This window comes from Rattus rattus, chromosome 13 (assembly GCF_011064425.1).
Source record: "Rattus rattus isolate New Zealand chromosome 13, Rrattus_CSIRO_v1, whole genome shotgun sequence".
Lineage (NCBI taxonomy): Eukaryota > Metazoa > Chordata > Mammalia > Rodentia > Muridae > Rattus > Rattus rattus.
The window spans coordinates 76428527-76442658 of record NC_046166.1 but is presented as its reverse complement, the minus strand read 5'-3'; positions in this window follow the sequence as shown (position 1 = coordinate 76442658).

The following is a 14132-nucleotide window of genomic DNA, read 5'->3' as shown; positions in this document are numbered from 1 at the left end:
AGAAATTGAAATATTTTAATATAATCAATGAAAGGTGTGGTGTGATTTTATGATGAGTAGTTTTATGATCTGATAAAAAATTAAAAATATAAAAAAATAGCTTCCCTGGTATTCTGGTTTTGAATTGAGTGGCATGTAGGGAGTTTCCAATCAATGAAAAAAAGCAAGAGTAATAAGATTAAATAAAATGTCGATAGAGAAAAAAAAGATAGATAAAACATATCTTGATTAGAGTATCATTAGGTGGTAGGTAGACAGACAGATTAACATGAGAGGGGTTAATTGAGAGAAGACTACACTGAAAGGACCAGTGTATTAATTCAGGGCAAGATATGTAAGCATAGATTTCCTGTCCAGATAAACATGCCAAGAGTTGTCACGATGAAAGGATGTTACTGATGGCTTTGAGATGTTAGGTGAAGGAGTGCAACAAGTATGTACAAGATAGCAGCTGACATTGCGTCCTTATAGTACTTAAGGGTAGAAAGACAAGGACAGGACATTCTACTTGATTATTGTTCTTTCTTAGAAAGAGTATATCATAATATAACCCAGACTGTGTCTGATAGACTGAGGATAAAACAACATGAGAGAGTTTCACAAGGAAACTAAGGAGGAGGCTAAGTTAAAATTAAGAAGAAAATGTTTGCATATAGGAAAAGGAAGAGGATTAAGCTCCTTGGAGGAAAATGAACACTTCTCTGAGGATTGCAGTCATATTTTTGCAATACAAAACAATAGTAAATTAAAGGAAGAGAGCCTATCACTAAAATTCTGACAGCATGGCTCTCTGTGGAGAGCTACCCAAGGCTATCTCCCTGCAGTCTTTGAATAGCATCTCCATATTCTCCTGCTGTTCTTTTATCTACCTTAGGTTCTTTTTTTTTATCCAGATCCATAGACATCACCTCAAATTCAGTGGAAGCAGAAATAAAATTTCTTCCTTCTCAAAGGATCTGCACTCTGATTTGGCTCTTTCGTTTAAACCTCTTATTGTCTTTCCAATAAAATATTCAAGGTTCACTCTCTTTAAGTCAATCATTTGTCTTTCAAATCCAGATGAATGGATAGAGTTTCCTTTCTGCTTGAAAAACATTGCTGGCTCTGAACTTGCTTTGTCCTTTGCCTTTCTCACAACATATTCAATTCCTAAAACATTACACCCTGTTTGCCAGATCACTATCATTACATCAGTTTATGATATCAATATCAAATATTAATAGTACGCATTTAAATGTTGGCCAATCTCTTTTTTTTAGTTCTTATTCTAAAATATACTAGAGGTGAAGAAAATTCCTTGTTGTGATGAAACTAAAATCCCTTTACTGTCAAGGGGACTCAATTTCAATTATTTTTCCATTTGTTTGTTCACTTTATAGCCAGGTCACGCCCCCCCATCCCAGTCCCTCCTTACACAGTTCCTCCTCCATCCCTCCTCCACCTCTCCTTTGAGAGAGAGAGGAGGTCTCCTCTCCGTATCATCTCTCCACTCTGGCAAATAAAGTCTCTCAATGGCTCTTCCCTTGAGGCCAGACAAGGCAACCTAGCCAGGGGAATAGATTCCACAGATAGTCAACAGCTTATGGACTGCTGGCACTCTGGTTGCTGGGGTTCCCACACGAAAACAGAGCTGCGCATTTGCTACCTATGTGTAGGAGCCTAGACTCAGCCTAGGCACAGTCTGGTTGGTGGTGCAGTCTCTGAGAGCTCCTAAGGTACCAGGTTAGTTGACACTGTAGCTCTTCCTTTGGAGTTCCTATGTCCTTTGGGGCGCTCAATCGTTCTCTTAATTCTTCCATAACTCATCCAATGTTTGGGTAGGGGTCTCAGCATCTGTTTTAGTCTGCTGCTACATGGAGCCTCTTAGAGATCAGCTAAGCCATGCTCCTGGCTGCAAGCATAACAGAGTATCATTAATAGTGTTAGGGATTGGTGCTTGTCAATTGGATGTGTCCTAAGTTGGGTCACCGGTTATTGGTTGTCCATTCCCTCCGTCTCTACTCAATCCCTAATGCCTGCATTTCTTATCGACAGGACAAATTTGGGGTTAGAAGTTTTGTGGGTGTGTTGGTGAGCCTACCCATCTGCTGGGGGTCCTGCCTGACTACAGGAGGTTGCCCCTTTGGGTTCCATATTCCGAGGGCTACAAAAATCAACTAAAGTCACCCCAAAGACTCCTGGGAGCCTACCCTACCCCAGGTCTCTGGTATGGCGTAGATATGCTCCCCACCATCTCCCCACACCAGATTTTCATTCATGCTTTTGGCTCTCTGGGCCTCTCTCCTATCTTTCCCCACACCAAATCCTGAACCCTATACTCCCCGCCCCCATTTCTCTCTCTCAACCAGTTCTCACCCTCCATCTGCCTCCTATGACTATTTTATTTCCCCTTCCAAGTGAGATTTGAGCATCCTCACTTGGGCCTTCCTTCTTCTTTTTTAGCTTTTTGGGCCTGTAGAGTGGTGTGGGTATACTATACTTTATGGCTAATATCTACTTGTAAGTGAGTTCATACCATGTATGTCCTTTTGGTTTGGGTTACCCCATGTACTCTTGAGAACATCATTTGTCTAGGAGTGACTTTACATACAGTATGAGTATATTGTGCTGGTGACGTGGCCTTAGAAGTTTTTTTTTTCCCTGAAATTCTAATGTTCCAATCAGCAATGATGTTTTACTTGTAAGTATTCGATTAACATGCACTGATTACATTTAATAATGTGTTTCAATATGACATTTTATACACTCATAGAATATATTTTATTACATTTATCCTCATCTTACTCTCATATTCTGTCCCTATGCTTTCTGATCATGTTTCCTTTCCTGATAAAACTCTTACTGATAATAGTATTACAGACTAGAAAGTTTATTTTAATCATATTTTGATGGACTGTATATTTAAAAATGTTGGTTACTTGAAACTAAGACTCAGGTCTGATATGTGGTGTTAATATAAATAAAAACAGAAATGATGGAGATAAGAGAACTGTCTTTCAGTTCAATGAAAAACATTTGAATACATGCATTTTCTATTCTCAGGCTATGAGCTACTATAGTTTGTAATGTGTCCCTCATGAATATTAGCTAAACAAAAAGGAAATCTCAAGACAGCATTTCTGGGACTTCACAAATAATAAATCGTAAATGTGCTTTTTGTTTATTTCAAGCACATGAAAACTATATAGTTTTTATAATGTTTAAGTGACTAGAGAAAGTTTACCAAATATATGCAAAATTCTTGAGTGCCATTACAGAAGGAAGAATCTTATATTAGATCCAGGCACCAAAAAGGGTTGCATTCTGAGCATCCATTATTGCAATACTAAATCAGGTCAACTTGGCTATGTCTGTCAACCAACACAAGAAATTTAATTTTGTTGAGCTGAGGCAGTAGTTCTACTAGGGGTGTCTTGGTGTTTTGTTTATTTGAGTGGTTGTTGATAGTGTTGCGTGTGTGTGTGTGTGTGTGTGTGTGTGTGTGTGTGTGTGTGTCTGTAACACACATGCACTTGCACTTTTTTTAAAGAATAAAACATAAAAAAGAAAATATATGGCATGATTAAACAATGTCAAATAGGCATGTAGTTTGAAGAAGTACATCAGTAAGGAGAAAGGAAACTAGAATAGGAGTTCTTACCAACTTGCAGTTAGTTGTAAATCCACCTGATTCCAAAGATGGTGAGGAAACTAAATGCCCAGTAACAGCAATTAGAAATCCAGGCAGTTCTAGTGAGCTTTTAAGTCCCCTATCAGCCAATTACCAATTCAGCTGCAGCCTCCCTGGATCAGGTCCATCCTCAGTGCTGAGCAGCCAAGGGCAACGACCGTTGAAGAAGTCAGCTGCGAGTCCTCCAAATCTCACATTCAGGCAGGTATGGACTGAGTTCATCTACCTTGAACTTTGTCTATGACCAGTAGCCTTGTATCCACAGCACACGCCAGCTTTGTATAATCATACTGAATTTCACAGAAAAAAAAAACTTGAAAGGCAAAATTTCCAACTAATATTTGTGTTAACACATTTCAGAATCATAAACATGTGTGCATGAGTGACTATCCTATTCTAAATTGCATATCCTGGTTTAAGTTTAAAAGGAAATGCAACACTATGGTTAAGCACAGTGAAAACAGTTATAATTTTATAGTTCTTAAAGCTTACTATTTGGAAATAAATATTATAAGTGTCCAGAAACAGATCATTTGGGGAAAATAATTATTATCCATTGAGAATTCAATGCAACAACAACAATAAAAGAGGAAAAGAAAAGAAAAGAAAAAACACGGCTCTCCTCAATTATCTAACCGTTAATAAAAGTAAACTAATTTACTATTGAAATTTTTGTGGTGTAAATCAGCACATGTCAGAAACACATTGTTTGAAATACTTTAAAAGAAAACTTAGGTGGGATGCAGCTTATGTAGGAAGTAGCAAAATTTAGTTTTTCATCTCCTTTCCTTTTGAATAAAGTTCATCCTTTTTCATACTTTTGACCTAATATCTAATCGACTTTTGAGTGCTTATCATTGCTTTTTCAAGTAAACAAGATTCCGTGCATTGATATGGGGAGCAATTGAAAGCTCATAGGATTTGTGAGAATGAAAACAAGAAGGACTACCTAGACATGGTGTGAATCTTCCTTCCCCAGAGCTTTTAAAAATAGACACCCATCTGTTTAGAATAATTTAATAAAATTCTGCCAAGGTACAAAATATAATCTTCAAGTTTTGAATTCTCTGAACTGTTTATGAAATAGGAAGAAAGAGATGCCTTTGATAAGCACTTGAACTAGAACAGAGAACTCCAAAAATATTAAATTTATTATTTCAAATGGAACATTTTTTGTAAAATGTTTTTAGCAGACATTTGTAGACAAAATATATTTTTTGTAGAACAATACAGTCTAAGATAGATTGGCTTGAATAGGGAAGAAAGTATCCCTTTGGTTTTTCTCCAGTCCTAAAACTTGAAATTAGGGACTTTAAGTGAAAGGCAGTTTCTTGGACTGGGGGCATCATGTGCATTCAGTGGAATGGAACAAATCAGTAGAGGATGAAAGTTGTTTAAAACAGCAGCTCCAAAGGAGGCTTCAGTACAGACCTTTCTCTGTAGTACTTTGTAGCCAGCAAGCCTGTGCAATGCATTCTCAAATGTGCAATTACTTATATCAGTTTTCCTCAGTGGGCACAGATAGATTTGGGGCTTGAGTTGGTGTCTGGCTGTAGTCATTGGAAGAATAACGATCGAATGTTCTGTGTCAATTTCTCTCTCGTGGAAATATCAAGGCCAATTTACACCATGTGATATGTGTTTGTGCACACATACATGTTTACATAGGTATGCATGTGTTTCCATAGGCCATTAGGTAAAGAGTTTCAAGAGAAATGCACGAAACTTACAAAATATAAGCAGGAGGAAAAGCATTCCATCAATGTAGATAAATGAAAAGACTTCTGATGAAAAGAAAGTCAAAGATATTCAGCCCCTCAAGGTGGGGATGTGATGACTTGTTTCAGTTCAGGTTTTCCTCATAGGTGGTCATCTAAATTGGCTTAGCTGTGATAGAATGAATATAATACCAAAAGCGTTCCCTGCCCCAATTCTCACAGATCCAGAACTATGCTAACTCTTATCTGTTGACTTTTATTAGTAACCCTGTCTATCTAATAACCATTTATATTGTTGAATGGGTTATTGATCTTCATGTGCCACAGATTACAACATAATTGCATAGCAACAGAGTGACATCTAACTGGTCGTGAGTGAAGGAGGCTCAGAGGATGAGATGAATATTTGTAGTTCCGTACTCTAACCTTATGAACACTTGCACATGTTCAGGAAAGCCCACAGGATAAAATTTATGTATTGCTAATGATTTTTATTGGCCCCTTGGCCCAAACCAGTGGCATGCTGCCCAGGAATCTGAAGGAATCCTGCTTTTGGTTACTAGTCAGACTGCAAAGAGCAATAAAATTCCAAAAAGTACAGTGAAAGCAACGTACATTTACTCAGGTGATTTATTTTTTCTCTCTCTTAATTTTGAGGTTATGCGTTGTTGCATCAGGGTAAACTAGATGTAGATCATTTTCAAAAATCTTGGAGAGAATTGCACAAACCATTGATGTATGTTTTTATGTTAATTGCCTGTACAATGTCATAAAATGGCTAATGTGAGCCATAGCCTTCCTTTTCCTGATTCATAAATGATCCCCTATATTCCTGACAGTGTTCGAGGCAAAGTACTTTGCCTATATTAAAAGCAGATACTTGGATAATCTACAAGTTTCATATAATCATATGGATGGTCTCCCTGTATGCAAGGTAAGGATGAATTTCCTCTTAAATTCCAGGCATTCAATCAAAAGAAAGATGACTTGGTTGTAATCAACATGGGAGATTTCTGTTTTCAGTCTGCTTTTCTGAACTCCATATCACTAATTTGAAACATAGATTTGGCATTATAGAAATTTTGCAAAAGTATTTTTAGAAGATACATTGAGGACTGGGAAAACAACATGCTTGATGGACAAGCATAAGGACATGGTTTCGGATTTATGGCACCTATATGAAATGTGGGTATGTTTACATGTGTCTCTTACCCCAGTGCTGGGATGTGGCAATCAGTAGATACCTGTGATTGGTGGACATCCAGTCTAGACAAAATGGTTAGCACTAGGTTTACAGAGAGCACACTTTAAATAATTGCATCATTTCCCCCCTTTCAAACTCTCCCAGATACCTATTTCTGCTTTCTAACAAATTCATATTTTTGATTAATTATCATTACATACATATATGTGTATATGTTTACATGCAGATATACATACACACACACTATATATATATATACATATATAAAAAAAACTCTGAAATCTTTTAACTCTTATGTTTATATGCATATAGTCAGACAGACATATATATTTGAATGTATGGAGCTGAGCCTTCCATGCCACCACTTTATTTCTTCTCTCTGGCCTTTTTATACCTTCTTAGACAAAATTTCATTGGGAAATTACTTCATAGCTAAAATATTCCATGACAGGGGATTTACAGAAGAATGTTGTTATCAAGTTCAAAGTAGTGTTTCATTAAAATTTTAAAGCAACATTTTCACATGCCCTCATTTTATCATAGTGCATACCTGTGGCTTCATCCATGGATCTGACCTACACTGAATATTTTTCCTTGATCACAAATTTGTTCCAAGCCTATTACTCTTTTTAGTATAATTGTGAAAGATCATTGTATTCCTTATTATGCACCCATTTCTACCAGAAGTGAGCACATTCTATTCTTGAATCTAGCTTTATTATATCTTTCTGGCACTAAAAAAAAAAAGAAAAAGAAAAAGAAATCTGTTAAAACGTTCTTCTTAAGATTATTTGAATCACCAGTGGAAGGGGAAGCCCTTGGTCCTGCTAGAGACTGAACCCCCAGTGAACGTGATTGTTGTGGGCAGGGCGGTAATGGGGGGAGGATGGGGAGGGGAAAACCCATATAGAAGGGGAGGGAGAGGGGTTAGGGGGATGTTGGCCTGGAAACCGGGAAAGGGAATAACATTCGAAATGTAAATAAGAAATACTCAAGTTAATAAAGAAAAAATGAAAAAAAAAGAATATTAAGAATAGAGTTTAAATATATTGTTGAATAATATGTATGATAAAATGTTACATCTATGATGGTTAAGTAAATTTACAATGTGGAAAATAAAAGAACGAGTGCATCATGAAAAATAAGATTATTTGAATCAAATCAGGAATTCTATAAAATAATTAATTCATCTAAACAGCATTAATTAATTAAAGTTTATCTTTATGTTGATCTGCAGGAAATCTGCCCAATAGGCTAAGCTAATGCTTACGAATCATTAGGTTATGTAATAGTGAGAGGAAAGGCATATCAAAATCAATCCTGGGATAAAGTCTCTGAAAGCCCTGCAACTCAAAGGTGACCCATCACAGCCATGCAAAGTGGCAGGCATCTCCAGAAAACTTACCTATTTGATATTAGCATTTTCTAGATATCTCCTGACATTGCTAGATTAAGTATGCCTCTCATATCATCCTTTCATCTGAAGAAATAAAAGCAAATTTTAAAGCTATCTTAAAATTTTATTTTCTTGGATATTTTATGTATTTACTTTTCAAATATTCCCTTTACCCCTCTCCCATACCCCTTCCTCCCGCTTCTATGAGGATGGACCCACTCCCACCTACCCACTCCCACATCAATGCTTTGGCATCCCCCTACATTGGGGAAATGGGTTCTCACAGGACCAAGGGCTCTTCATCCTATTGATGCTGGACAATGTCATCCTCTGCTACATATGTGGCTAGAGTCATGGGTCCCTCCATGTGTACTCATTGGTTCGTGGTTTAGTCCCTGGGAGTTCTGGTGGAGCCTGGTTGGTTAGTATTGTTTTCTTCCTATGGTATTGCAAACACCTTCACCTCCTTCAAGCAAGAGTCTGACATTTCTCAGCATTGAGCGAGTCACTACAAGTTGCCACAGACTACGAAATATAGGATCAATATCAAAATTAACCCATCATCTCCATTGAGCAAAAAAAATCTATTAAAACAGTCACTTCAAAATTAATCTTCATCTTGTCTGTTGCTTAATATACTTCCCTATCAATGACATACCAGAGGTCAGATCTAAATTCTGCAAACCTCAACAATGAGTTCCTTACTTGCACTGGTGTTATTAAATTCTTCTATGAACCACTAAATGAAAACAGTAATCAAATCAAGACAATAATAAACTAGGGCACTGGAAATAAAAGAGCATCCTAAATGCTTATTTGGCAAAAATACTCATAACTCTTGTAAAATTGGACTGTATGTGTCAAGTGGCAGAGAAAATGGAAGAGCACAAGAGCCCAGGAGAGAGCTGTTAGACACATGATGATGAATCCTGTGCTTAAGCAGGTAGAAGCGAAGTTCTTGGAAATAAAAGCTAGTATTCTAAAGAGTTTCTAAAGAGAAAGCATGCAAAATAAGGATGATAAAGCAGCAAACATGATGGTCATAAATTCCTAGGATTCAGTTGAATTTGCAGAAAACTTAATAAGCACAGCTATTATCCAAAATGCTGAGAGTCAGCAGAGAGGAATTGAGCAGGCTCGATGTAGGATCTTTGGGGTGGAGAACAGAGCTGGTAGTGACAGAGGCAGATACCTTTGCACATGTAAGCTGAGAGCACTGACCTTGGAAGAGACATTCATAAAGGACTTCACAAAAGACACTGCAAATCCCAATTTAAAGAAGTCTAAGGAAAAACTCACAGAGCAACATTGAAAATCCTGAACTTACAGAGAAAATAAAATTGAAAATGAAAAACAAGGACAGTAAGTGTAGTGAGGGGAAGAAAGGAAGAAAGGGAAGTGTAGAGGAAGTAAACAATCTCAAGAGATGGTGTGTTGATGGACTTGTAGTAAGATAACCATTTACATAAGTGAATACATTCCAAGTACAACTCAAAGATGACACCGCATCACAAATTGACAACTTTATGAAAGACAGGTAGGGTAGGGTGCATCCCAGCCTTGTCACTCAACAGCTGCAACAACCATATCCTCCGAGAAGGTTTGTTTTGTCTGTAGCTAGACAAAGTCAGACCAGGCTCTCCCAGATCTACAGGCCAATGCAAAAGGCATACTGAGTAACATTAATCCCATGCAAAAGTTTGCTAACTTTCCCTTTGAACATATTTTCTTTCATTTTACTTATTTTATTTTCCTTAGGAAAGGTCAATAATATGTTTCATATGACTATTGAATTCAAACACAAGGTGTTGGGGGTACTTTAAGAGGATGAAGCAGACATGATACATGGTTCTCTCGTAGATGTCCATTACAACGTGGTGGGTAAAGATTGCTCCTGTTGAAGGCTGTGAGGATGAATCTGGAGCATGGTCACATTCAGCTTCTGGAACTTATTGATGACTTTCCACTACTCTTTGTCTATGCATACTTTATTTCCTGTTAGAGAATGACTGCTTGCTTCTGTCCAGGTGTCTTCTGAGAAAATCAGCTGTTCCTGTTAGTTTTAATTGTTAATATAACCTAGAAGAGTTTTCATGAAGAAATATTTAAAACAAGTTAACTTTTAAATATGACTATAGGGGGTTGTTTTGATAGTTTATTAATGGAGAAAGACATCACCCTTTGCTGGCAGCACATTCCATAGGAAAGATGTGATAAGAGGGAAAGAAAGCTATCTGAGGGCAAGCAAACAGACAAACGAGGACTTATAGATTTTCTTCTTTCTGCTCTTGATGGTGGACTTTATCTGCTTCAAGTGCCTATCTTGACTTTTCCTTTGTGATTGACTATAACCACTGTAAGCTAAATAAATCCTATTATATCTTGTTGCTTGTTGCCAAGATATTTTATCACATCAACAGAAATGAAACTAGTATACCAGGTATACGAGAAAAACAGTCTATCTCATGAATCCTAGTTAACTGGAAAGATTCTGTTCTGATTATTACTTACTGTGACACTGTTAGTAGATACCTAACATGAAGTCTGGTGATATTACAGGATATATAAGTGTCTCCAAAAATGCCCATGTGAATTTTACTTTTTACTTGTTAAACTAGAAACATACTTATGTGTACACCATTGCACCAATATATATGTGTGACCCAATGCATAGATGCCACTTAATTCCTCCTGAATAAAATGTTCTGAGATGGAGACATATTTAATATTGCTAGATGATTTGTTCACATGACAGAGAAAAATACTAAGTTTATTCTAAGTCATTAATTTCAATAACTTAATTTATTAAATAGGGAACTTCATGTTTATTAGTATGTATTAATAGCAACTGGGTTTTAAGTATTAATAATAATAAGATCTATTTTTTTGTTTCAAAGTATCATTACTACATTGTTGCACTTTATGAGCACAATTAATATTTCTGCTCTGTGCCTACATTTGGATATAGTCTACAGATAATGTTTACAGATTTATGAATGGAAATACTTATACAGAATGCATGAGAGTCCTAAGCTTACAAATCAACTAATAAAACAACTGAATGTTTGGGAATACATTTGAGTGTTTTCAAAGAATCATTATGAAAACTCAGGAAATATGCACAAAAATTTGCCCTAACTGTTGGCCAGATGAATCAATAGACTGATACACAAAATGATCAACTAAGTCCCAGACTATTACTAGAATGTATAGAGTTTCTAAGAGGAAAATTCTTCTTTCTATTTTGTCTGTTACATTTGCCCTGTAGAATGAAAGGAATGCAAAATAAAACTCTCTGACAAAATATAAAGAAGTGATGATATGGTTCCATAACCTGAAATGTCTGACACCAAGGCTCCAAGTAAACATGATGCTTAAAAACAATGTTAAAAGCACATAGATGATGCCAGATCTGTGCACTGATAACTTTAAACTCTTGATCTTATATGACCCATAGCTTTGACACTTGATACATCTTGGCACATCTTGGTGTTCTCGTGATACTTCTTTTTTCTTAATTTATAAATATTTTTTAAATCTCCAAGGAGGTTATAGTCTTGCTTACATTCATTTATTTGAGGCAAAGTCTTGCTATGTATACCTTGATGGCCTGGTACTTGCTGTGTAGCTTAAACTGATCTCAAACTCACAGCAGTCTTCCTGCATCAACCCACAGACTGCTGGGACTATCACTGTATAGTGGAGCACCCGGTTTTGAATATAGTTTTCTGAGTCATGATAAATAAGGTACTATTATTTTCTCTTTTGATTCAGTATTACAAACAAATATGACAAGATATTTGATGTAAGTAAATCTGTTCCGGGATATATATATATCTATATCTATATCTATATCTATATCTTTTGATAGTATTTTCTTTTTTTCTTTTTTTTTTTTTTTAAAAAAGACTTGTTTATTTTATGTATATGAGCACACTGTAGCTATCTTTTTTTTTTTTTTTTTTTTTATTAACTTGAGTATTTCTTATGTACATTTGGCAAACATCCCCCTTCCCTCCCCCTTCCTTATGGGTGTTCCCTCCCCACCCCTCCCCCCATTGCGCCCTCCCCGACAGTCTAGTTCACTGGGGGGTTCAGTCTTAGCAGGACCCAGGGCTTCCCCTTCCACTGGTGCTCTTACTAGGATATTCATTGCTACCTATGAGGTCAGAGTCCAGGGTCAGTCCGTGTATAGTCTTTAGGTAGTGGCTTAGTCCCTGGAAGCTCTGGTTGCTTGGCATTGTTGTACATATTGGGTCTCAAGCCCCTTCAAGCTCTTCCAGTTCATTCTCTGATTCCTCCAACGGGCGTCCCGTTCTCAGTTCAGTGGTTTGCTGCTGGCATTCGCCTCTGTATTTGCTGTATTCTGGCTGTGTCTCTCAGGTTCGATCTACATCCGGCTCCTGTCGGTCTGCACTTCTTTGCTTCATCCATCTTGTCTAATTGGGTGGCTCTATATGTATGGGCCACATGTGGGGCAGGCTCTGAATGGGTGTTCCTTCAGTCTCTGTTTTAATCTTTGCCTCTCTCTTCCCTGCCACGGGTATTCTTGTTCCCCTTTTAAAGAAGGAGTGAAGCCTTCACATTTTGATCATCCGTCTTGAGTTTCATTTGTTCTAGGCCACTAGGGTAATTCAAGCATTTGGGCTAATAGCCACTTATCAGTGAGTGCATACCATGTATGTCTTTCTGTGATTGGGTTAGCTCACTCAGAATGATATTTTCCAGTTCCAACCATTTGCCTACAATTTCATAAAAGTCGTTGTTTTTGATAGCTGAGTAATATTCCATTGTGTAGATGTACCACATTTTCTGTATCCATTCCTCTGTTGAAGGGCATCTGGGTTCTTTCAGCTTCTGGCTATTATAAATAAGGCTGCGATGAACATAGTGGACACGTGTCTTTTTATATGTTGGGGCATCTTTTGGGTATATGCCCAGAGAGGTATAGCTGGATCCTCAGGCAGTTCAATGTCCAATTTTCTGAGAAACCTCAGACTGATTTCCAGAATGGTTGTACCAGTCTGCAACCCCACCAACAATGGAGGTGTGTTCCTCTTTCTCCACATCCTCGCCAGCATTTGCTGTCACCTGAGTTTTTGATCTTAGCCATTCTCACTGGTGTGAGGTGAAATCTCAGGGTTGTTTTGATTTGCATTTCCCTGATGACTAAAGATGTTGAACATTTCTTTAGGTGTTTCTCAGCCATTCGGCATTCCTCAGCTGTGAATTCTTTGTTTAGCTCTGAACCCCATTTTTTAATAGGGTTATTTGTCTCCCTCGGTCTAACTTTTTTGAGTTCTTTGTATATTTTGGATATAAGGCCTCTATCTGTTGTAGGATTGGTAAAGATCTTTTCCCAATCTGTTGGTTGCCATTTTGTCCTGACCACAGTGTCCTTTGCCTTACAGAAGCTTTGTAGTTTTATGAGATCCCATTTGTCGATTCTTGATCTTAGAGCATAAGCCATTGGTGTTTTGTTCAGGAAATTTTTTCCAGTGCCCATGTGTTCCAGATGCTTCACTAGTTTTTCTTCTATTAGTTTGAGTGTGTCTGGTTTGATGTGGAGGTCCTTGATCCACTTGGACTTAAGCTTTGTACAGGGTGATAAGCATGGATCGATCTGCATTCTTCTACATGTTGACCTCCAGTTGAACCAGCACCATTTGCTGAAAATGCTATCTTTTTTCCATTGGATGGATTTGGCTCCTTTGTCAAAAATCAAGTGACCATAGGTGTGTGGGTTCATTTCTGGGTCTTCAATTCTATTCCATTGGTCTATCTGTCTGTCTCTGTACCAATACCATGCAGTTTTTATCACAATTGCTCTGTAATACTGCTTGAGTTCAGGGATAGCGATTCCCCAAGTCCTTTTATTGTTGAGCATAGTTTTAGCTATCCTGGGTTTTTGTTATTCAGATGAATTTGCAAATTGTTCTGTCTAACTCTTTGAAGAATTGGATTGGTATTTTGATGGGGATTGCATTGAATCTGTAGATCGCTTTTTGGCAGAATGGCCATTTTACTATATTAATCCTGCCAATCCATGAGCATGGGAGATCTTTCCATCTTCTGAGGTCTTCTTCAATTTCTTTCTTCAGAGTCTTGAAGTTCTTGTTGTACAAATCTTTTACTTGCTTGGTT